The sequence below is a fragment of the Coturnix japonica genome, chromosome 3 (assembly GCF_054131305.1).
Source record: "Coturnix japonica strain WE chromosome 3, WE-NBRP24, whole genome shotgun sequence".
Lineage (NCBI taxonomy): Eukaryota > Metazoa > Chordata > Aves > Galliformes > Phasianidae > Coturnix > Coturnix japonica.
Window position 1 is genome coordinate 9280211 of NC_140665.1, and position 22290 is coordinate 9302500.

The 22290-nt window shown below is 39.9% G+C and overlaps 1 long non-coding RNA gene across 22 annotated transcripts in view; it reads right to left on the minus strand.

The window, feature by feature from the left end:
• Positions 1–22290, minus strand: part of LOC107310797 (uncharacterized) — a 423706-nt gene that overhangs the window by 80959 nt on the left and 320457 nt on the right. For 21 of the 22 annotated variants that reach the window (XR_014944413.1, XR_014944407.1, XR_014944419.1 and 18 more), the window contains one exon: positions 20607–20740. This is a non-coding gene — a long non-coding RNA (uncharacterized LOC107310797). Of the gene's footprint in view, positions 1–8901; positions 9014–20606; positions 20741–22290 lie in introns of all 22 variants that reach the window. The other variant, XR_014944422.1, reaches the window with a different exon arrangement.

Consider the following 22290-nt stretch of genomic DNA (forward strand, 5'->3'; position numbering starts at 1 on the left):
GACTATAAATACATTATGTCCTTAACTACATAGCATTGTTTATGGAGATTTGAGATGAAAGGGGAAAGGGAACTGGGGAAAGGAGACAGGGGGAAGAGAGTCCCTTGTCTTGGTGATAAAAAATAATTCATGTGAAATGGTGATGATGACATAAAAAGCATGGCAGTTCTAAGCAAGTCTAAAAGGTAATGCCAGGCATCATCCCTAAAGAGTGACCAAGACTTTCATCAAATGTCATAAGCTTTGTGCTGTGCATCTTTTCAAAGAGAACTCTCACTGGGCAAACAGCTTCCATTTTCATGAACGCATGTCATAAACTTACACATACAAAAGGGAGACAGACTTCTCAAATAAGAAGGTATTTGTTATGAAGAATACAAAAAGTTTCAGAAGAAAGTAGACATTGAATTTGGATCACTAAGTATTATTACAGAAGCCATAAATAGAGCAAGAATAATTAGCACAACAGCTTGATATTTCTGAAACAGGAAAGTAGTTCAGCAAAGTAGCAGGATCTGAGATGTAAATAAATTGGATGTTTGCTTGTTCTTTTAGTAACACAGACACAGAGAAGGGAAATTTTAAACCCTGTGAAAGAAGGCCAGTAATTTCTTCCCAAAGGTAGAGGAAAGATTCCTCAAATGAGCTTCATCCTAAAAAAGTTCTGAGTAAAATATATGAAGCAAGGTGACATAATGGGCTGTTGCTTAAATGCAGCCACTGATGTTACCCTATTCTGAAAACCAGGCTGTGGGTAATTGAATGTAAGACGAAGCAAAAATATAGAAAAGGCTAAGCTGAAGCTGAAGAATAAAAATGCAGTGTGTGTAACAGTATTGAGAAGAGTACAGCTCTGTAGAACTGATTAATAAAAAGAGCAGTGTACAGTATGGAGTGGATTTGCAGAGATTAGAACGTTGCAGGCTTTGTCCAAAAGACTGTATAAAGTTCTTATTGGGTTTGAATTTAAATAGGGTAAAATTTATCTAACATCATTAATGTTTCCCTTTGACCTTTAAATATACCTTTCCCCTGCCTCAGAAAAGGACACTTTAAAACATGTTTGTGCTCCTCTACGTATATAATATTGCCTATGCACATGTGCTTGTGCATGTGCACACGTCTGTTACGTTTCTCTGCGCTACAGTAAGAGATCAAGCAAGTAATTACAAACTGCTTTAACCTTGGCAGTCAAATTCAGGAGAACGTGCACTTTGATAAATCCTCCAAGTCATGTTTCTGTGTTAACAAGTCCAAAAATTAGAAGTACAAGATTGCAGAGTAGGAACTTGGTAATTTTTTGTTTCAGAGCTCTCACAAACACTCCACCGGAGCGGTACAACACATGGTAGCACCACCTTGGAGAAGTTTAAATCAGCAGTAAGAAATTTTTAGGAGGAAATGAAACAAAAATGCACTGGGCAGTAATAACAATGATAATATTGGTTATATTTTAAAAAACAGAAAACTGCGGGCAGCAACAGGACACTGAAAGGAGATGGCAGCATCAGGAAAACATGGCACTCAGTGACAAGTTAATAAAGGCAACTGTCATTACAGAGAGAATTAAATATTTAATGGACAGACTCTAGGGGAAAGACACCAGAATGCAAATTCAATTTTCTGGTTACAAAGCTGCTTTCAAAATGTCTTAGAGATGGGACTTGTAGGCCTAAGCTACTATGTTTTGGAGAATGTATACTCCTTCATCATATGAGACTGGAAGTTACGCTCAGTCTGGAAATGCCTATAGTAGCCTAGGTGTGGGAAAAAAAAACAAAAAAACCAAAAAAATTAGAAACCCAACTCCCTACATATGCTCTGCAGGAGGGCAGGAATAGAACAATGTGAATCATCTTGTGGAGTTGGCCATTTGTCCTCACAGGCTACACAAAAAGCCAAGAAGTTTGGTCTGGTGTATGGCATATACTCCAGAGTAAAAGAGGTGAATCCCGCTGTACAGCTCACTCTGAAAGCTGGAGACTGGAGACTTCAGCCAGCTTTAGCTCGTGAGGATACCTCTGTGAATTCTCCTCTGGAATTTGAGTGAATTTCAGAGTTTGGTATGTATGATCTGTTGAACAAGTGAAAAGACAAATGGCTAATTTTAAATGTTGCATTTCCTGTTTCCATGCGTGCTCACCAATGTTTTCCTATGTACAGAGTTGACTGAAGGGAGGGGTGGGATTGAATAACAAATTGATGCGATACAATCACATCATTCACAATCACATAATGGACTATATCCCAATTTTCAAAAGGCATAAAGTATCCTCATTAATACGATAAGTGCAGCAGTCAAATCAGTACTACGATTTTATCAGGGTTTTTGACTGTACATGAATTAGAATATAAAATGCATACAGAATATTTAATAGAAAGGCTTTAACATTCTGTGAATGTATTTCTTACTGTCATTTACATCGCATTAAAGTGAAATTCCACATAAAAGCATAAAGAGAATACTCTATGTCCTAAATTATAGTTTTTCATTGTTGTCATGTCCACATACTGGAAATCTTATTCACAGGCTGTAATATCATCTTAAGTCTGAAAGGGGTAAGGTGTTTTTCTGTTTGTTTGGTATGGCTGTCAAGTGGAGCTGTCGCACAACAAGGTCGGATGGTCAGGATGAAGCCTGTGGAGATTTGCTGGGGATGTGATTGTATTCAGTACCTGATCCAAAGCAGGAGCTTCTAGCTCCCATTCTCAGCCAACTGCTGGTTTTTACCAGATTTGAAGAGACATTTCCTACTTTCAGCTCCTTTCATTTTTCCACCTTGCTTTCAGAACATGGTTTTAAAATGAAGTTTGCCAACAAGCATTTGACTTCAATTCCAAGGGGATGCCTTTAGTATTTAGTAAGTATACACAATTTCTGTATGCACGTGCCTCATATTAAATTTTACCATAAAAACTAGCAACATCCATTTTTACAGTGTAACCTATTTTCACGGATGAAAGATTTGATGACTGATCTAGAAGAACAAGCGACTGTAAACTCACATTTGTTCTGTGCTCATCAGACCCCCTAGTATGTACTGCATGATGTTTCTGACCATTATAATTGGACAAATTCTTCTTTTCTTTTTCCCCAGCATGACTGGAACAGAAGAGAATGTAACAATACTACATACTCTCTGTGGACCAATGCATGTGCTTCTTCTGGCTGCAGCTTTTCAAACAGATGCAGGTCAATTCCTTTGAGAGGAACAGCAAGCACAAGTGCTTCCTTAGATGTCCAACACACAAGAAACCTGGAAGCTCTTACTGGTACCCTGACTTGGGGTTTTTCTCCTGATAAAAACAGTTGGTTTCTGTAGTATCTACATTTCCTTATTGCACGGTACCATTTGTATTGCACAACCTTGTACCTACAGCAAAAAAAACACAATCACCACCAGCTCTATCTGCTCTGCTGCCTTGGAATACATACAACAGTTGTGTCAGTGCTCCCCTACAAACTGGGCTCATCTGCACTCACTGGTTTTCCATATCATCTACAAGATCTGCCTGCTGTAAGTGAAGATCAGGTTTGAGACCATCTGAAGAACCTGAAGGTGCACATGTCCATGGCATCCAACAAGATCAATTGATGGGTCTGTGGGAATTGGTGAATGAATCTGCCAAGCCAGTATCCATCATATTTGCAAGGTCGTGGCAGTCTGGTAAAGTTTCCACTGACTGGAGAAGGGGAATAATAAACCCCATTTTCAAGAGGGGAAAAAAATGAAGATCCAGAGAACTGCAGGCCAGTCAGTCTCACTTGTATGCCTGGCAAGATCATGGAGGGTGATGAGACACTGAACAGGTTGCCCAGTGAGGTTCTAAATGCCCCCTTCCTGGAAGCATTCAAGACCATGCTGGATGGGCTGTAAGCAACCTGTTCTAGAGAGAGGTGTCCCTCCCTATAGCAGGGGGGGTTGTCCCTTCCAACTCAAACTATTCTATGATTCTAAGGCATCATCTTGGTTGGAATCAAATGTAGGCTTTTTGGGTGTACCAAATAACTGCTGGACTTTAAACCCAGAGAGATTTTATGACCCTCTTTCTCCTTCCTTTCTATTTTATTTTTTCTTTCTGTTTTTGTTTGTTTGTTTATTTTTTAATCACAGAATCACAGAATTGTAGGTGTTGGAAGGGACCCCCCTGCCAAAGCAGGCTTCCTACACCACGTCACACAGGTAGGCATCCAGGCGGGTCTTAAATATCTCCAGAGAAGGAGACTCCACTACCTCCCTGGGCAGCCTGTTCCAGTGCTCTGTCACCCTCACCGTAAAGAAGTTCTTCCGCACATTTGTGCGGAACTTCCTATGCTGTACTTTCATCCCATTACCCCTAGTCATATCCCCATCTGATCCTAATCTTTTACCCACCTTTAACTCATTTAATTCCCATTGGACATACTGGCTTCTGCAAGGATGTTTTTTCAGCAGATGACTCCACGAGGCTGTGATTCATATGCAGCACCCATATGTAAGGGATAAGATATGCAGCATCCAAGCACCAGGAAAGAAAGAACAGGACATTATACTGCATTCGCAGAAGCAGCTACAGTTTTAACTGCTTCCTTTGCCTGTGAATTTACCGATACTTTCAGATCAGAGAGCAGTAAATATCAGCACTGCTATACTCAGGTTCTAGTAACCACTTATCCACATGGGAGCAGGAACGTCTCTGTTTGAAAAGAACACACAGGCTGTTGTGTATGATCAGTGCTGTTTTTAGTACTGCATATATCACAAAAAGACCAAGGACTTTTATATAGTCAATGCGAAATAAAGAACTTGTATAAAAGTGATACCTCCTGAAACTGTCTTTTTGCAGAGCAAACAATCTGCTGCTTGATTGTAAAAATGAGTGAAGTTAGAGAAGTGAGAATGGTACTTCTGACTGAATCTGCCAGGAGCAGATTATGAAGAAAGAAAACTCTCCTCTTCATTTAATCTTATTTTCAATATACTCAACGTCATGTAGCCAAGTGCCTGCAAGTCTGCAGGTGAATTATTTATCATCTCAATTCCTTTACTTTGTGCCATAATAATACAGATTTCATTAGGAAGGAGTCAATGTCCACCTAGCACCCGTGTCCTGATATTAGGGGTGAGGATTTTAAAGAACATACTGTTGGTAAGTAGCTGCCAAGGAAGAGTAAATATTGTCCCTCACAGGCTTCTTTTTCTCCTTGAACAGCCAAGCAGAATGGTAGGTCACAGGTCTACAAGTGCCACTTTGAAGTATTGTGCTGGGATGCATGCTTGCCAAAGGAGATGGCTGTGCACTAATGCTTGTGCAGGATGACCTGCTATGTTTGGAACACAGCTAGTATCTGAATATCAAGCATGGGGTACCTCAAAGAGCATAGCAGAGTGATGAGGGACACAAGCACCCCATGCACAGCAAAAGGGATGGAGGCACATGCCCTGGTGTGTCCTACAGCAGCTTGAGGTGAGCATTAGCATTTGCTGTGCAGGCTGTCCAGTAGCTTTCTCTGACTCCTATCCTTGTAGTGTGTCCAATATCCAATAAAAGGACAATTCTACCCTTACTCTGTTGAAACTCTCAGAGGTGACATTCCTGGCATTTACTGTCAAGCAATTCTGTACCTAACAAACAGAAGCCTCTCACCCACAACAGCCTGAGCAGCATGGTGTTTTCATGATGATCCTTGCAGCACTCCACTCTTCACTCCTTTATCCTCCTTCCTAAAATCATGTGGAAAACATATTTCCTTTCTCCCCACTTGCTTTTTTCAGACCTCTGCTCTCTGTTCCTACAGATTCCAGACTGCACTGAACGAGAAAATAGTTAAGAGTAATTTGGGGCAGACATTTTCAAAGAGGTTCCTATGAGGTTTTCCTGTCAAGCCTCTAGTTAAAGTCAAGCAGTTCCAGGACTGACTTTCACAATTAAAATAATAGTCCTGATTAAGGCCTGGTATTAGTGAGCATTTTCCAGGGAGTGTTTTACCCAGATGGTTTTAATCTTGTTACATTCAAAAATTAAGAATATTCAAATTCTTGGATTGCTGCAAATCCAAGCAAAACCCAGAGTATTTCAGCAGGTGATTCTGACACCTAATTAATTAACCCAATGTTCATCCCACAGGGGCCACTTTTTTTCCAGACCAGAAAGGAATCGGTTCTTTACAATGGTGTTAAATAGTGAGGTATCAGTTTGCAGCATCTTTGATGTGAGATATGAAACAGAGGTCTGATCTATAATGGTATTCATAGATAATGGGGAGTATGTTCAGTAAGCATTAATACTGGCTCAGTGTGCTGGATTTCATGTTGACACTCAGTTTGAGCTACAAAATCTCCTTTGGAGTTTCCCTTGAACTCAGAAGTCAAACTGGTGTCTTGTTCTAAGGCCGCTATAGTATCACAGTTGATGAAGAATGCTGCCATGCCAAGAGCACCGCGCTTCTCTCCCAGCAAGCCTGGGAGAGAGGATGACCACAAGAGCACAAGGGACAAGACCATTTCCCAACTCTGTCTTCTAAGAAAATCACTGATGCAAACACATCCAAACCTAAGTTTACAAATGGAGTTTGTTCCACTGAAAGGTTATTTGACAGACCTTTAGTGTGAAGGATGATGTGTAAATACAGAATATTTCATGTGAAAAAGCTAGAGAAACTGTAACTTATAATTTTAAACGTGGTCTTTTTTTTCTCTTTCAGCATCTCTTGGTTCTTCCTATGGATGCCTTTGGCTCTAACGAGATGTAACAAATTAAATAAGCACGAACGAAAAAAGGAAATAATTACAAACAAATAGATAATAATCATTTCTACAACTATAAAATGTACAGTCTAGTGATGAGTTTGCCTATTTCTATCAGAAATTCAAACATGTCTGTGTGACAAATCTAATCCACTGTTTGCATGTAAAAGATATATGTCTTCTCTTTTCTTCAAGTTTTCTGATTAGGATTTTAGGTATTATTTCTGATGTTTTTCTAGATTGACATCCATGCTCCACTTTGATAATGAATACCCCAAGAGAGCACAGAGACAAGACTGGGTCTCAGAAGCAAGGAGCATTTCAATCAAAGATGGTTTGTTAATAATAAAGTAAGAAAAAAAAGCCATTTGCTTCTTTTGCAGTGACTGCAGCGCTGACCCCCTCTTGGTCCTGCTAGGCCTGTCTGAGCAACAGCAGAGTTCAGTGGTAATTAAAGCAACAGTGTTGTGAAAAAAGTGTGAATTACTTTTACAAGAAGACTTGGATGTTGCTACCAACTGACAAAGCACAGCAGGAGAACTCTGCTGGATATTAAAGAGCTCTATGGTAGTCACTGTATTGTAAGGTGGCTTTTCAGCACAATGCAAAATTGCGACTTTTCACAAGTTTATATCTCAGGAACCATTTGAGTTATCGGCTTAAAATTTAGTGTGTTTTATAAGGCACACAGCAGACACCGTAAATGTGTCATACTTGGTAAAATCCGGTCCTGTTTAAATTATGTAGGCCCTAAATTCAATTTTTACCCTTCAATTATGACTTCACCAGGTAATTATTGCAGTATTACAGCCCAGGCTGTTGTGCAAAATTACATAAAGGTATACGTATTCAGACATCTCTCAGCAAATTACTGCAGAGTCAAATTGCCTGGATTTCCATTTTTGACATTTTTAAAACTAAAAAGCATAGCACCTCACGCTTTTGGCATTGCACAGAGAATATATACCAGGTACTAGACTGCAGCCTTGTACTGTACTGTATAAACATCCTTTTAAGACAATGGGATTCTGTGAGGAAACACAAAGGGCTGGTTGTGACAAATTCTTCACTATCTCAATGGTTTTTTTTCTGTAGTCACCAGAATAACCTCACGTTACAGCAGACTGTATGGGTTGATTTTATCCAGCATGTGCTGAGAAAAGGGGACAGATCCTTACGTATGCAACAGCATTGTTCTTCAGGGTGTGATAGGATTTGATTCACTAGTCACTATAGTGGTTTCTGAACTCAGTTTCAGTACAGTGTGAGGACTTTATATAACCATCAATAGAAAATTTTCATTTAAGACTTATAAGCTTGAAAGGAGCTTTCCTAAATACGCACTTAGGTCCTGCTTTGAACAAAATCTTTGACCTACTCCAAGCAGCCCGACCAGTTCATCATTTACAAAAAATCACAGAGAAGGGCTGTTTACTTTGACACATTTCCAAAGGGAAATGGCACTTTGTGTTCCGGCAGATAAACACAGAAGACGAATAGAATTATGAAAATATACTGCGAGCCCAGGATGGCAGCCACATAAAGAAACATAGTCCAGTACCTACTGCTATCCCTAGGGCTGCAAGCCTCATTACCCATGGAAAATTTTTCTTTTCCAAACTTTGGAAGACAGTTGGTATGTGCTGCTGACTGTTCTAGGGAATGAGGGAGAGGCTGGGCAGCCCACAGGAGAAATGATGCACATATTCAGTTTTGCAGTCCTGGGGTTACCCCGAGACAAATCACTGTGCATTGCTTGGCAGAGGTTTGACAGAAACTGTACGAGCAGTTCTTCTCCTAGGTACAGCAATTCCACCAGCTGTGCTCATGGATTCCTGTAATGCAGCAAATCACTTTTGTCTTATATATCTAATAGCAAAAAGATCATTTGCTTACAGTTTTGTTAACATCAAAATAAAATCACAGATTTCAGAACCCCCACAGCTGGGGAGTTGGGAGAGAGACACGCAAATCCACAAATGTGCAAAGCACAGCTGTCACAGAATTAAAGAATTCAGAAAATACACAAAATAAACTTGGAGTGGGGGGGCATGAGAAACAGCCTCGGAAAATTTGAAGAGCCTTGTGTAGCGCGTACTCAAATGGTGGGTGCTGTTTACAGCATGTAGACAATGAACAATATAAAAAAAATCTTTTAAAAACATTATTCTACCTGATGTTTTCTTTCTGGAATTCCAAACGAGCAACACGAACCCTTTGTTCAACCCCTTCCTATGTCTTTCAAAGCTTAGGTAGCTCTTAAGGCATGATGTAAGTCCTTTGTGCTAGGGAAAATAAGAAAAGCTTGCTAGAATTCAGAAATACAGTTCAAAACAATAGCCCCCCCCCCCCAGCAAATCAAATGCCCTGTTATTTCTCTCAGATACCTCCAAAGATGTATAGAAAAATAATCAGATCTCCAGTATCAGTACTGTAAACATAATATCAAAACAAATTTCCATGAAACTAATCCCTTTAACCACTGCTCACTCCTAGGCTGCCTGGCTCTAACCAATAAATAATTCCATCCTTGAAATACAAGACTTCGAACAATGCTTTTGGATTTGTTTGCAGTTTGCAACCAAACCTTTGTTTTTTGTAAAAATGACACCCAACATGAAAAATAAATAAATAAATAAATAATTTTTTAAAAAACTCACTTTTATTTTACTTTTCATTCAAGGAAAGTTTAATATTTTCAATGATCTAGCAAAAAAAAAAAAAAGTAAAATAAAATTGATTATATGCTGAACAATAAGCATATGTTGCTGCTCATTTGCTTAAGTGCTTTGCTGGATGAAGGTAGAAGTGCTTCCAGCCTTAAAGGATGAAACCTAAATGTTGCTTTCCGCCCTTTTCCCACCCTGAAAGTAACTAAGCTAATGGCAAAGTTGATTAAATCAGTGGAAAGCTTAGTGCTTCACATTCAGGACATTGGATCCTGAGTCACTCAAACCTCTTTCTTTACCATAACAGCACGAAAGCCACAGAACCTGCATTTTGAATTAACATAAAAAGTCATGGCTGATGCTTTCTCTCATGACAGAGGGGTCACCTCAGAATTACCGGCTGGAGCCATCAGTTCTTACTCATATGCTTAAGAAGGGTGCACTGCACTGTGAACGTATGGAGCGATGTGGCTGTTTATTCGCAGGCACAGACACGTGGCAGGGGTTAGCAAGAAGTGGCGAAATTCTTGTCCCATCAAAGCAAATGCTACATCTTTATGCCAACAGCTGATCTGAATCTTGAGAGAAGTCATCTGTGCATGGTAACAGACAGACAGGGCCCATGCAGGTAAGGTTATGTGAGACCATTTGTGAGTGAGTGCCTCTCACCTACATGAAAAGTCACAGCCACTTAACTTGAGGCACACTCTAGGACTAAACCAGCGAGCAATGTGTCCTACCAGTAAGAAAATACTGTTTCTTTTTTATCACATTATTTCCTATTCTTCTCTTGATATGCAAAAAGAAATGCAACAGGTACCAATGCAAGTGACATGCCAGTCTCCAACTTTCTTCGTCAAACAGAAACAATTAGAATACAATTAAATGACAGTCCTGTGCTCTTACAGCATCATTACACATGATCACATGACTGAGAAAGCAACTTGTTCAAATAATGCAAGACGATAGGAATGCATTACACCTCAAATCTTCCACCTGCTCAGCAACATATACAAAAGTATGTTTGTGAAGTACAGAACATGTGGGCTCTGGGTGATATTCCATCACCATCAGTGCACCCTTTAATTAGTACGTAATGAACACATACTCCCACATCTTTTATCATGTTAACTGTCGAGAGCCTCTCTGTTCTACCAAACCCAAGCCAGCTGTGGTGAACTGATCACTCAGCAAAGTAAAGCAAAGAAGATATGGAGCCATTTGCTCACCATGCTCCCTCGTAGTACAAATACTGATCACTACTCACTCGCTCAGGGAACTGACACAAAACAAACAAATCAAACAAGCAAAAAAAGGTGGACAAACAGCTGGAACAGTGAAAATAAATGGATGTCTCTTGTTTAGTTTCAGATAACTATTATTATTTTTAACATGTGCTTTGTTTCAACATTAACCTCATGAGCTAACATCAAATGCACTCCTCCTAGACTTCATAGAAGCCCTCCCATTTTCTCAAGAAATGAAGGATCTTGTCTTTCTATTACATTACAGATAAAATAGCTCATTCTCACCATATTTGCCTCAAAATATTACACTATAAAAAGTACATTTAGTTTTAAAATGCCTATGGATTTCTAAAAATAAAATGAAGGCACCAGCATTTAAATAAATTACAGTCTTCTGATATTCACAAATTGCAAGATCTGCAGCAGATATGGGTGAGTTTAAAAGAATATGTAACTTACTTTTATCACGTCATGTATCATCCAAAGAAGTCAATTTTTTACAATTAGGCAGGGTTCTAAATTATCACCTGTAACAGTTTGGTTTCCAACCTGGATTTAAAGTGGAGTTAGAGGAGAATGGGCCTTCTGCATTCAGGACCTCACCCTTCCACCAGTAAATAAGTGACACAGACTAAGTCCATTTGCCAGAGGGTGAAAGGGGACGGTGGATGTGCAAAAGCAGCACACTGTGAGCTTATGTCGGAATCAGTGCCTGCAACTTCCAGTAAATGACAAAACCCCCAGCGCTGCACAGTCATATGAGTGGCATAATTTCCTGTAGAGACGCTGCTGTTGGTCTTACCACTTGGTTGCCTCAGCTAATCACCTCATTTGCCTACGCTGGCCATTTGGTGAGATAAAGAATGAGGTGCAAAGGGGTGGCAATGTATGGTGGCTCTGACAGAATGAAAATTAAATGAAGATACGTGAGGTTAAACTAACAAAGATATGGAATTGTCCATACAGCTTATTATTATTATTATTATTATTATTATTATTATTATTATTATTATTATTATTATTATTATTTTGGGCCCTGACTAATACAACAAGGTTCTCACAGAACTTCCCAATGCAATTAGATGCACATAGTTCCAGCAGAAACACAAAACACACAGCAGCAGCATTGCTCAGGACATGAGTCCCAGGAAACATGAATGTGTAGAAACTCCTGTATGTAGATATTCACATGCCACATGCTTGTAGAGTATGGAAATGTAGAAGCTGACACATGCACAGATGAATATTAAACTTATCCTACTAGGCTAGTTATCAAATTACCATTCGAAATGAAGACTACCTAGCAATCTCTAGTACTACCTCCGATAGGCAGTCATTTACTCAGGGGATTCTTATTGTTAAAAGACAAGAAGAGTAGACACACAATAGACGATGGAGGCAAGTATGACATTATGGCAGGGACAGGCTTTGCCACAGGGTTCTGAAATACTTTCTACAGGCTGCTCAGGCTGCCCACTGACAGGGTAACACGTATGGCAGACTAGCACCGAGCAAGCAGCACAAATGTTTAGTGTGAGCTGCTCCTTTAAAGCGGTTCTTTTGTCCTGTCTGCAAGATGAATGTAGTTTGCTGAAACTGAGTTTCTTTAGTCTAGTTTGTACAGGTACAGTGGCTGGCAATATCTGCAGCCTGGCTTTGTAAGGCACAGCTCTTGAAGGTACCCCATATACTAGTGTAAGTGGTAAGTAAAATAAGAAGAAAATGATGACATTCTTCAAGAAACAGCTTTAGGTCCTTGAAAATGATTATTTCAGTTTGCCTGCAACTGTAAAAATGAGTTTCAGGTAATAGCTTTTCTTTTATATAGTAAATGATAAATGAGCATTTAAACATTGACTCATCCACCAACTAAGATACAAAGAACATAAAAACTCACTGTGCTAACAGGGAGTTTGAGAACTAAAGTCACCTGATTTTTCAACCTGGTGATTACACCATAAGGATGTTCATTTGTCTTTACTTTCACTCCAGTGTTCCAAAAAAGTATATATATTTCCACCAGAGACAATCAACCCTTTTAGCTTCTGCCATTTATATCTCTGCACTAACCCCACAAGAGCTCTCTGTTCAAAGTTCATAGGTCTTTTATGACCATAATGACCATAACTGGAATATTCTGACCTCAGGATATTAAAATAAATCCTCCTCTGGTGTTTCCCCTTTACTCAGTATAGGATTAAATACTCTAAGAACAAATCTTGGGGAAAAAAAAAAAAAAGAAGAAGAAGAAAAAAAGAGTGTTATCTATGTTGATACCAATAGCAGTTCACACATTCAGCTCCTCCTTTTGTCTCAATGTGACAGGAATGAGGGGGAAAAAATCATTATGCTGGGCCAAGGATTTTTCAAATGGAGAATAAAAAAATAAATCACCAAAATAACAGATTATGAGGAGGAAGCTCTATGATTATTAACACAAAAGTTTTCTTTTTTGTTTTTTTCCTAGAATATACCTTTCTAAACCTTTGTAATGAATACCAATGTGTGAAAACTCCAACAGCACAAACAAGTTCACTTCAAAATAACTATTATTTAATAGACCAATTCAGTTTTAACATTTCAGCAGACAATCTGCGTTCATGGGGAGTCAGAGGTATAATTTCTTGCCAGGATTTTATTTGAATTGTCTCCTGCATTATGAAAGGAAACTACAGGTACTAAGCCATTAAGATTTGACTGTGTGCCATGCAAGGAAATCTTCCATTAGGTTTTGGGGGCTTGAGGCTGGATTTGTTTGTTTTGAATCAAGAAGGAAATTATTCAGTGGCCTTCATTTTACAAGTTTTCCTAACATAAAATGTGTTTCTTGGCTTTGTCACTAAACTACCACATATATATGTTTACCCAGAGTATATGCAGCTTTCTGAAAGCAAGTCAAGATCTTAGCTCATTTTAGCAAATATGTGTTTTCAAGATAAAGCATGTTGTTTGTTTTTCCTTTATCTTGTTCATCATGCTCTTTGTCTACTTTCTACAATGAAATTGATTCTTCCTACTCAGATCCTTGGCAGACATAATATTGCCGTAGTTTTTAGAAGTACCCTGCACACGGCAAACACTATCACAATGGTCATGCAGAAAATAAATATTTTTTAAAAAATTACACATACTTAGAAAATAATTCATAAAAATGCTTCTCAAGCAGTTCGTTGGGAACGAGCAAAGGAGATGGTCCAAGAAATCTGAAACAAACTCATCTGGTTCAGTGATGTGATTCCCCTCCCCCTCTCTCTAAAGGGTGAAGAACACTGAGTTCATGAATTTGGTGAGACTTGCTTTCTAGCCTTCAAAACCCTTGGAAAATAGTTGGCTGCAACTCTGTATGAAAGCTTCTATATCCTATAAATGGTTTCCCGTGATCCAAATGCTGAAATAAAAATAGACAAAGGATTTCGGGGAGAGCGTATATTAACTAGGGTCTTCAATCACTAGCATTCCAGCAGTCAGAGAGTAATTCCTTAATCAGAGTACAAGTATAAATGAAGGATAGAGTCAGCGTGAAAAGAGGCAAAAGCACAGTTCAAAGCGGAATGTGCTCTGTAACTTCTACATGCAAATTGTCATTAGAGCAGGACAAATGAGGCACATTTGACAATAACACAATGCTTGTCCAACACTTTGTGTTGTAAGATCCTGTATTTAAGGTACTTAAAACTTTGCCAGACTTCAGTAATTTCGGCCAAAATATCCTCAAAATGAGTGGTTTGAGAATATAGATGCACAACCAGCAGGGCTGCTTCTCAAAATGACCTTAAGGAGAAAACACTGAGATAACAAACAAATAAAAAAAAACTTCCCCAAAGCCCACCTGCATTTCACTGACAAATATGCCTTCATGCTTTAAAACACTTACTTAAATTCTGGCAGGGAAACCATTGTGAGATCAGAAATTTGTCTTTTGTTGTCTCCAAGGGAAAAAAATACATAAAGAAAGGAAGCTCCACTACCCAATGAAGTCTCAGCATGCAGCATGTAAAAGAAAATCCCTGTAGATTCATGGAGATTCAACCTCCTTTGAGGACATGTAGAGTTGCACTTGGCCATGACCTTCCATACCCTCCTCTTGTCGTGCCACCAATTTGAGGGCTGCAGAAGGAAGCCCTCTGCACCCCAGGCATGTTTTGCTGACCAGAAAGGCCTCTGTTTACACTGTGGCACTGAGCACTGAGCTTAGGCTGAAGTGTGGGCCCATATTCACACCTGCCTGCACCCTCATTTGCTGTGAGAGAGGGGCTAAAGTAGAGATGACCTGGCACATGTGGCTATGCGCACAGAGATCCCCACCTCTTTTAATAGAGAAGATGGAAAATGCCCACTGAATAACACAGAGGTTTCAGAAAGCTTGAATGTGACATTTCCTGACTTGAGAGTGCTTAACTTTGTAGCCCTAGCATTCTTCCAACATAGGTTTTAAATGTAACATCCTACTTGCATTTGGAAATGATTAGCCACCATCCCACCAGGTTTCCAGCCACTCCCATTTTAAAAGATACACCCTAAGGACCAATATACATAATTCAGTTTTTGGATGACAGCAACCCCTCTGAAAACTCCTGTCTTGGCTGTCAAAGAAATTGACCTTTCAAGTTTAAAGGTGCTTTCTCATAGGAATTATCTCAAAAGTTAAAGGTTTTTAACATCCACTCAAGAAAAGCAATATCTGAAAGACTTCTGGACTCCACTTTGGGTCTCCTGAATATATTTCTTGTTGAGGATGGTTAAGGTCTTCAATCACTTGTCCAAATATAATTATACATACCTATACACAATAGATCTTCTACATATAAATGCAATAAAACAATTATAATTTAAATAATAAATAATTTTCATTAAGAATTCTTTGAAATGTAACCCTGCATTTCAAGACTTTTACCTGAGACAGGAGTTGCACACAGGCTTTATTTACAGCTAATACATACAATCTAAGCCATCAACCATTAAACTAAGGTTGAATGTTATATATAATCATCCATTATACTCTGATTTCCAGGATGCTGAGCTTTGGAAACTTTTGCTGACTTTGAAAACAAGACCTAAACTATACAAATCAACAGCCTGAAAGTCCCTCTCTCTGTTCGTTCCATCACATAACAGCTGCTCAGTTATGTTATACTTTCTCTGCCTTGATTTGCACTCATTTTCACTGTTCCTAAATTACCATTTTGTGGTAATAATCTCACTCAAACTCACATGCATTTCAGTCACCAGAGAGGCTGGGAGGCCTGGATTATCCCATACAGTGCCTAAGCATGGAATCAAGTTATGTTGAGCTGTACATAACTGTCAGGAACAGCACCCCTGGGAGAACGACCATTCCTACAGACCATTGAGGAATCCAGTCCTGACTGCTTTTACTTCAAATGTCACTGAGATACCTGAAATGTAGCAGTAAATCCCACCCTTTGTCAACAGGGACATGGTGTTTTTGCCAAGTATGCCACTGAAGAAACTATAAACTTCAAAGGGAAACCCTGTAGATATTAAATAGTCCAGAGAGAGAAAGCCATACAGTCCCCTACACAAGTGTCTCTGCTCCTGCATGGCACCAACAGCCCATCCTTCTTGTCATGTCTTCCTCTTTGATAAGACTTTATGCCCACACAGTGATGAAATTAGACAGCAGACAGCAGTTAATGCTGACTGCCCTAGACCCCCTGACTACCCTTCAGGATGATGCCACAATTTGTAGGTGTTACTACAGCCTTTAGAGTATGGCCAACATGTCTCTCAAGTCAACCTTAAGCCTTGAAGCTTTGTCATCTCCGATGGCAACCAGCCTGGCAGGGATTGCTAGCTCAGGGTGAATGTGCCACTAAGGACCCACATCTATCTTGCATACAATCACAGCTGATAACACAACAGAGCCAAGTTCATTTGCAGTGAAGGACCGAAGGAGCTGGGAGGGAACAGAATTAGGACAGCTGTCTTAGACTGGCCAAAGGGATATTCCATTTCATACAACATAAAGTGGAAGGAGTTTTGAAGGGGGTGGGAGTTCATCTTGCTCTTTTCTGCTATCCAGACATCAGTCAGCCCATTTATTTGTAAATAAATGTGTACATGTATATATATGTTTGTCATAATTATTATCTTTTTCCTTTCCTCTATTTCAGTAAATAGTTTTATCTCAACCCACAGGTACTACTTTGTTGGTTGTTTGTTTTTTCTGTTCTCTTTCCCATCCCAATGGGAAGGAGGAAGTGAGCAAACAACTGCGTAGTGCTCAGCCACCTGCTGGGTTAAACCACAACAGTCAATCTGACACCCAACATGGGGCTCAAAGGGTTGAGATAACAGCAGACCTGTCCAGACCATGTTAACAGGTGCTGTGGTACTCTGATAATTGCTGGTCACTGCAATTAGGATCAATGTAATTGTTCTCCCTATTTATGGAGCCCTTTGAGAGTCTTCTCATGGAACTATATGTGTAGCACCTTGCTTGCTGCTATTTTCCCTGCTGTGTTGTTTGTCATCTCTGTGGGTTGGATTAAGTTTTTTACTTTGCTATGCTTTGTAACCTCAGCTTGTATTATGATAAAATTGGCAGATGAGAAACTGCTATTTTGTGTGTATTTGGCACTGCAGCCATCTTTGGTCTATGGAAACCATACTGTTGATACTATTAGTAATTACACTCTTAGCTTAGTCTCCTCAGCAATCCTTCTGTTGAGCCTTGAGGTTGCTCCAGCTTCTGTGACAGGCCATGCAGTTGTTCCACATCCTGCAATGGGCCCCGCAGCTGCTCTGATTTGTGAAGGCATAAGGCTTGGGCTCCTTGGGCTCTTCACTTCAAATGGCCTTGGCTCTGTACAGCGCTGCTTTGAAGAAACTATAAACATCAGTGTGTTATCCACTTTGTTTTTCTCCTGGAACCAAAACGTTGCATCCTACCAGACAGTCTGAAGAAAACAGTTCAGTCTCAGATAAAACTAAGACAATTCTTTAATATTAGGGATGTTCTTCCTTGCACATTTCTTTATTTAAAAAAAAAAAAAAAAAAATGCAGAAGGAAGAATGAAGACTATGTCATGAATTTTCAGATAAGGAAACTAAATGTAAACTATGTTTTCTAAGTTTTTTCTTGAATGAATTGATAAAGTCAAGCCACTTAAATTGCTGGGTCACGTCCATCACTTGAACAAGCATGTTTCTATAAAAAAGAAGTAAGAGTTTTGTCACAGAACATCAATACTAAAAATCACTAGGCAGACTGCTTGGGTGAAGTGCTGGATCTGCAAAGTCAACGGCACAAGCTCTATTGACTTCTGCAGAGAAGTTACCCCCGATTCTCACAGGTGACATTGAACCGTGGATGTGCTTCGAGCACTTCAGAGCTATAAGGAAAACGTGAGCGCTTTGCTCTTGCCCTTTTAGTGGGACACAGAAGCAGAGCACAGCCATGACTGTAAAAGCCTAGTTATTCTGAAAAACTTAGGGTTTTTAAAAGATACATCATTAGTGACTTATTAGCAGCAGGTCCATTGTCACTGGAGAGATTTATTTATTTGTTCTTTGGTCAGGGGGTTGTTTGTTTTGTTTCATTTTTAATCACTTTCCATTTTCTAGAAATGGTGTGAGCCAAAATGCCCAGCTGCCCTGTGCCTGGGCACTAACCACACCTATTTCAAACACAAGGGCCACCAATGCCACTCAACTCTGAGTCTTCAGGAGAGGTACCCAGACCCAGGCCTTTGCCTTGAGGCCACTTTTGTGCAGAACACTCCCTGCAAATTTTATAGGCAGAATTCACCTTGAAAGTCTATGATCTGAAAAGGCACTCTGAATTTTCAAGAGTAACAAAACATTAAATGAGCTGCTGCTGTCTCGATGATGGAAAACATAACCCACGGACTACAGAAAGGAGCCACAGACATGATGTTAACATGCACTGCACCACAGTGTTGGACAGCAAACGGGGTTTTAGCATCTTGGGTATGCCACAGAGCTTCCACCAGCATTAGGTGTGCAATTAGGTAGTTTCTAAGATATACAAGGTTTTAACACTCAGTGCATTGTGCTTTAGCACCTCTGTCTGCCATCTCTCAAATTAAAACAAATAAAACCAAAACCAGGCAGTGAACTCAAACAGTTTCACTACAGAGAGGTTTTCCTTGCAGAGTCAAGTGACATACCAAGTTTAACCACTGAACTGCAGGGTCCTAAAAGCAGATTTGATATCTAATCATCCAGGTGATTTTGCAGGAAACAGTGTTACAACACTGTGGCAACGCAGCATCAAGGCTGACAGAAAAGCATTAATAAAAGAGAAATTAGTTGTTCCTTAAAGCATTCTCAATTTTATATGCTTTTTGACACGTTTTCCTACCCCTGCACCCTGCAAAGCACCGGGACATTTGCACCAACTGGTCTGCACTGCCAGCTTTCAGACACTGATGCATGCAGAGAGTAATTTATATAGGCGATAGTTAAAGGAAATGCTAACCTGAAAGTTTATGTTTATCTCAGGGGAAGAAATAGGACAGAAGGTAGAGGCGTAAGAAAGAGATCTGTAAAAGGTTCAGAGTGAAGATAAGACCATAAAGGTCTAAAATTTTGCTGTTGCTGCTTTCATATTGCAAAAATAATGATAGAAAATAAAAAAGCATATGCTACATTCCCTAAAATTTCATTGGCATCACAATTTTAGCATAAGTTTTATGCCAAATTACATTTTACCTCTTTTGCCTATTTTCAGTACTCTCGGTCCTGCTTTGCAAAACTTACATGTGTTTCTACGCAAGTAACTGAAAACTCAAGTCCTCCTATTCCAATTTTAAATGAAAAGATCATGCATTTTGATAGCTGATTTTCTTACGTGATTGCTGCCTATTTCTAAAACCGAAGCTATTAGAAGCTGTACATTTTCCTTTCCTATAGTTGCTTAACTTCCATAATAATTTTAGATTAAAATTAATTCACAAGATTAAATAAGTTGGGATATCAAAAAATAGAACTATAGAATGATAAAGCAATACAGATATTTTAGATATAGCACAAAGACTTTTAATTAAAACACAGAATCTTCAATTTGCTCCTAAATAAAACAGTAACCTTCACTTGATTGATTCTAGGAGCATTGCTGATATATCTTGTTACAGTTCTCTGAATCATATATTAATTAACAATTTGAGTAATTAAAATGTTTTTATTCTTTAAAGACGTTAGAAATGGAGCCACATATCTAACATATATGGGCAAAATGGGATGCACGGTAGTGCAGAGGAATGAAATGTAGGCCTGGCTGGCTGCTATATGCTTTGAGGTATTTTAGTTTACTCGCTGTGTGGTTTGTAGAGTCTCAGCTGATCTAAAAGACTAACCTGTTTTGTTTTGTTTTGTTTTTTATCTGGGTATCACTGATGCAGTCCTTACTGCTAAAGGGTAAATCAAGTCTCTGTTTACTGGAAATCCTCTAGCATTTGCAGCTTCTGTTGAAACTCGGTGCTTTTATGAGCTCCGGAAAGCAATTATCTGTGTACAGAAACATACCTGTACAGCACCACTTTCTCGTCCTCTGAGAAATTAGTTGCTTACTGCACTTCAGCAATTCACATGTTTACTTCTTCACATACATCACGGCCAAAATCTCACCTCACTCACGCCGGTGACACCGGAACACCTCTCATGGCACCACAGTTACTGAAAGCATCATTTTGTGTGTATATAATGGTACATACTGAGTGTTTCAGTCTGTGCCTTGCTGGCCAACCTCTGGTCCTTCAGAGCTCCCTCCCCACTCCTCAGGACCCCCAGAGTCAGCTTGAAACCTCCACTGCAAATACCTTCTCCTCGCCTCCTCACTTCTGCCCAGCTGCCTCGAGCAAAGCCCTCCTGCCCACCTGTGTACTTCAGGGGATCCCAGCCTCCCCTGCACACACAACTCTGCAACTTCTGCTGCCTCCACACTTGGGATGCTTTTAACTTACACACATGCTACTCACTTGTTTGCCTTGCATTTTTATTCCTCTTCTGGCCAGCTTTATTTTCCCTTTCCGAAAGTGGCGCTGCTGCAGGTGTAAATATTAAATCATTGCCCAAGGTTGGTATCTACCACAGGTTTCATCAAGGTTCTGTTCTAAAAACAAAACAAAACAAAAGAAAATCCTTTTGAATGCCTCAACAAATTGTACTTTATACTGTCAACTGTAAATCTCTGATGAAAAATACATATGTACATAAATGTATATGTTGCCCTATGGAATATAAAAATACACTGGTACCATAAAACTACCTTTCAGTGGACAGGTGCTTGTGAGCACTCACCACAGCAGTGACTTCATGTGTGTATCCTTACACTAAGCTGCTTCCTGCTTAGTGCCAACTGTTCAACATGCTCAAAAGAGTTTCCCCAGTACATCACACAGATGTTAGCAGCCCTTTCCCTCTCTCTCTACACTGCCCTCGTGAGACCCTATATAGAGTACTTTGTCCAGGTCTTGGACTGCCATTACAACAAAGACAGGGAACTGTTGGAGAGGGACCAGAGGAAGCCACAAAGATGATCAGAGGGCTGCAGCACCTCCCCCACAAAGACAGGCTGAGGGAGCTGGGCTTGTTCATCCTGGAGAAGGCTGCAGGGTGACCTCATTGCAGCCCTTCAGTACCTGAAGGGAGCCTATAAACAGGAGGGAAGGCAACTCTTTACAGCGGTAGAACTTGGTAGGACAAGGGGAAATGGTTTTATGTTGAAGGAGGGAAGATTTAGGTTGGATGTCAGGGGGAAGTTTTTTACTATGAGAGTGGTGAGTTGCTGGAACAGGCTGCCTAGAGGGGCTGTGGACGCTCCATCACTGGAGGTGTTAAAGACCAGGTTGGACAGGGCCCTGAGCAGCCTGGTCTAGGATCAAATGTTGGGACTGGTGGCCCTGCATGTGGCAGGGGGCTTGGAGTTTCGTGATATCCTTGCTGTCCCTTCCAACCCAGGCCATTCTGTGATTCCTTCAGCATTCAGGAGCTTTAATAGCAGAAACAATATTGAGCCCCATTCAGGTATTTCCTATGTAAAACACATCATAACTCAAATTCCGTGTTTAAACTTCCATCCCAACTTAGGTTTAAGATGGTTTTACTGTTGGAATCCCTAACTTCCCACAATGCAATAGAGCTTTTTGGCACATCTATGTAACACACGTGTGACAACTTTCAGTGTTTCTCAATGGAATGGAAATGGTTCAACTGCAAAACAGAGATCTCCACCAGAGTCAAGTTGTCTGAATAGGCAGGTCAACAGTGTGAACTCCTTTCTCTGCACATCTTCACCTGCCATCAGATCAGCACAGATATTGAAGGGTTGAGCACAGCTAGGAACAAAGCAGGCCTGTGTTGGTGTAGGGGCACAAATTCTTCCACTGCAGAACAAGGCTTGTAGGAAACAGTTTGTGAGACACAGCTAGAACTAATCTCAAGTAAGTAACTGTTGAAGCAACAATTGCATATTTTCTTCCACAGACTAATCATCAGCAAAGAGAGTGTATAAAGCAGCAGGAGTGTCATATATCACGTTCCGCTTTAAGAAAAAATCTGGACTTCAAGCTCCTGGAGCTAAGGAGACATTCCTTAACTTCCACCAGATGTAGAACACATATTTTCCTTTCAGGGCAGTTGCTGGAATAAACGTCTGACACA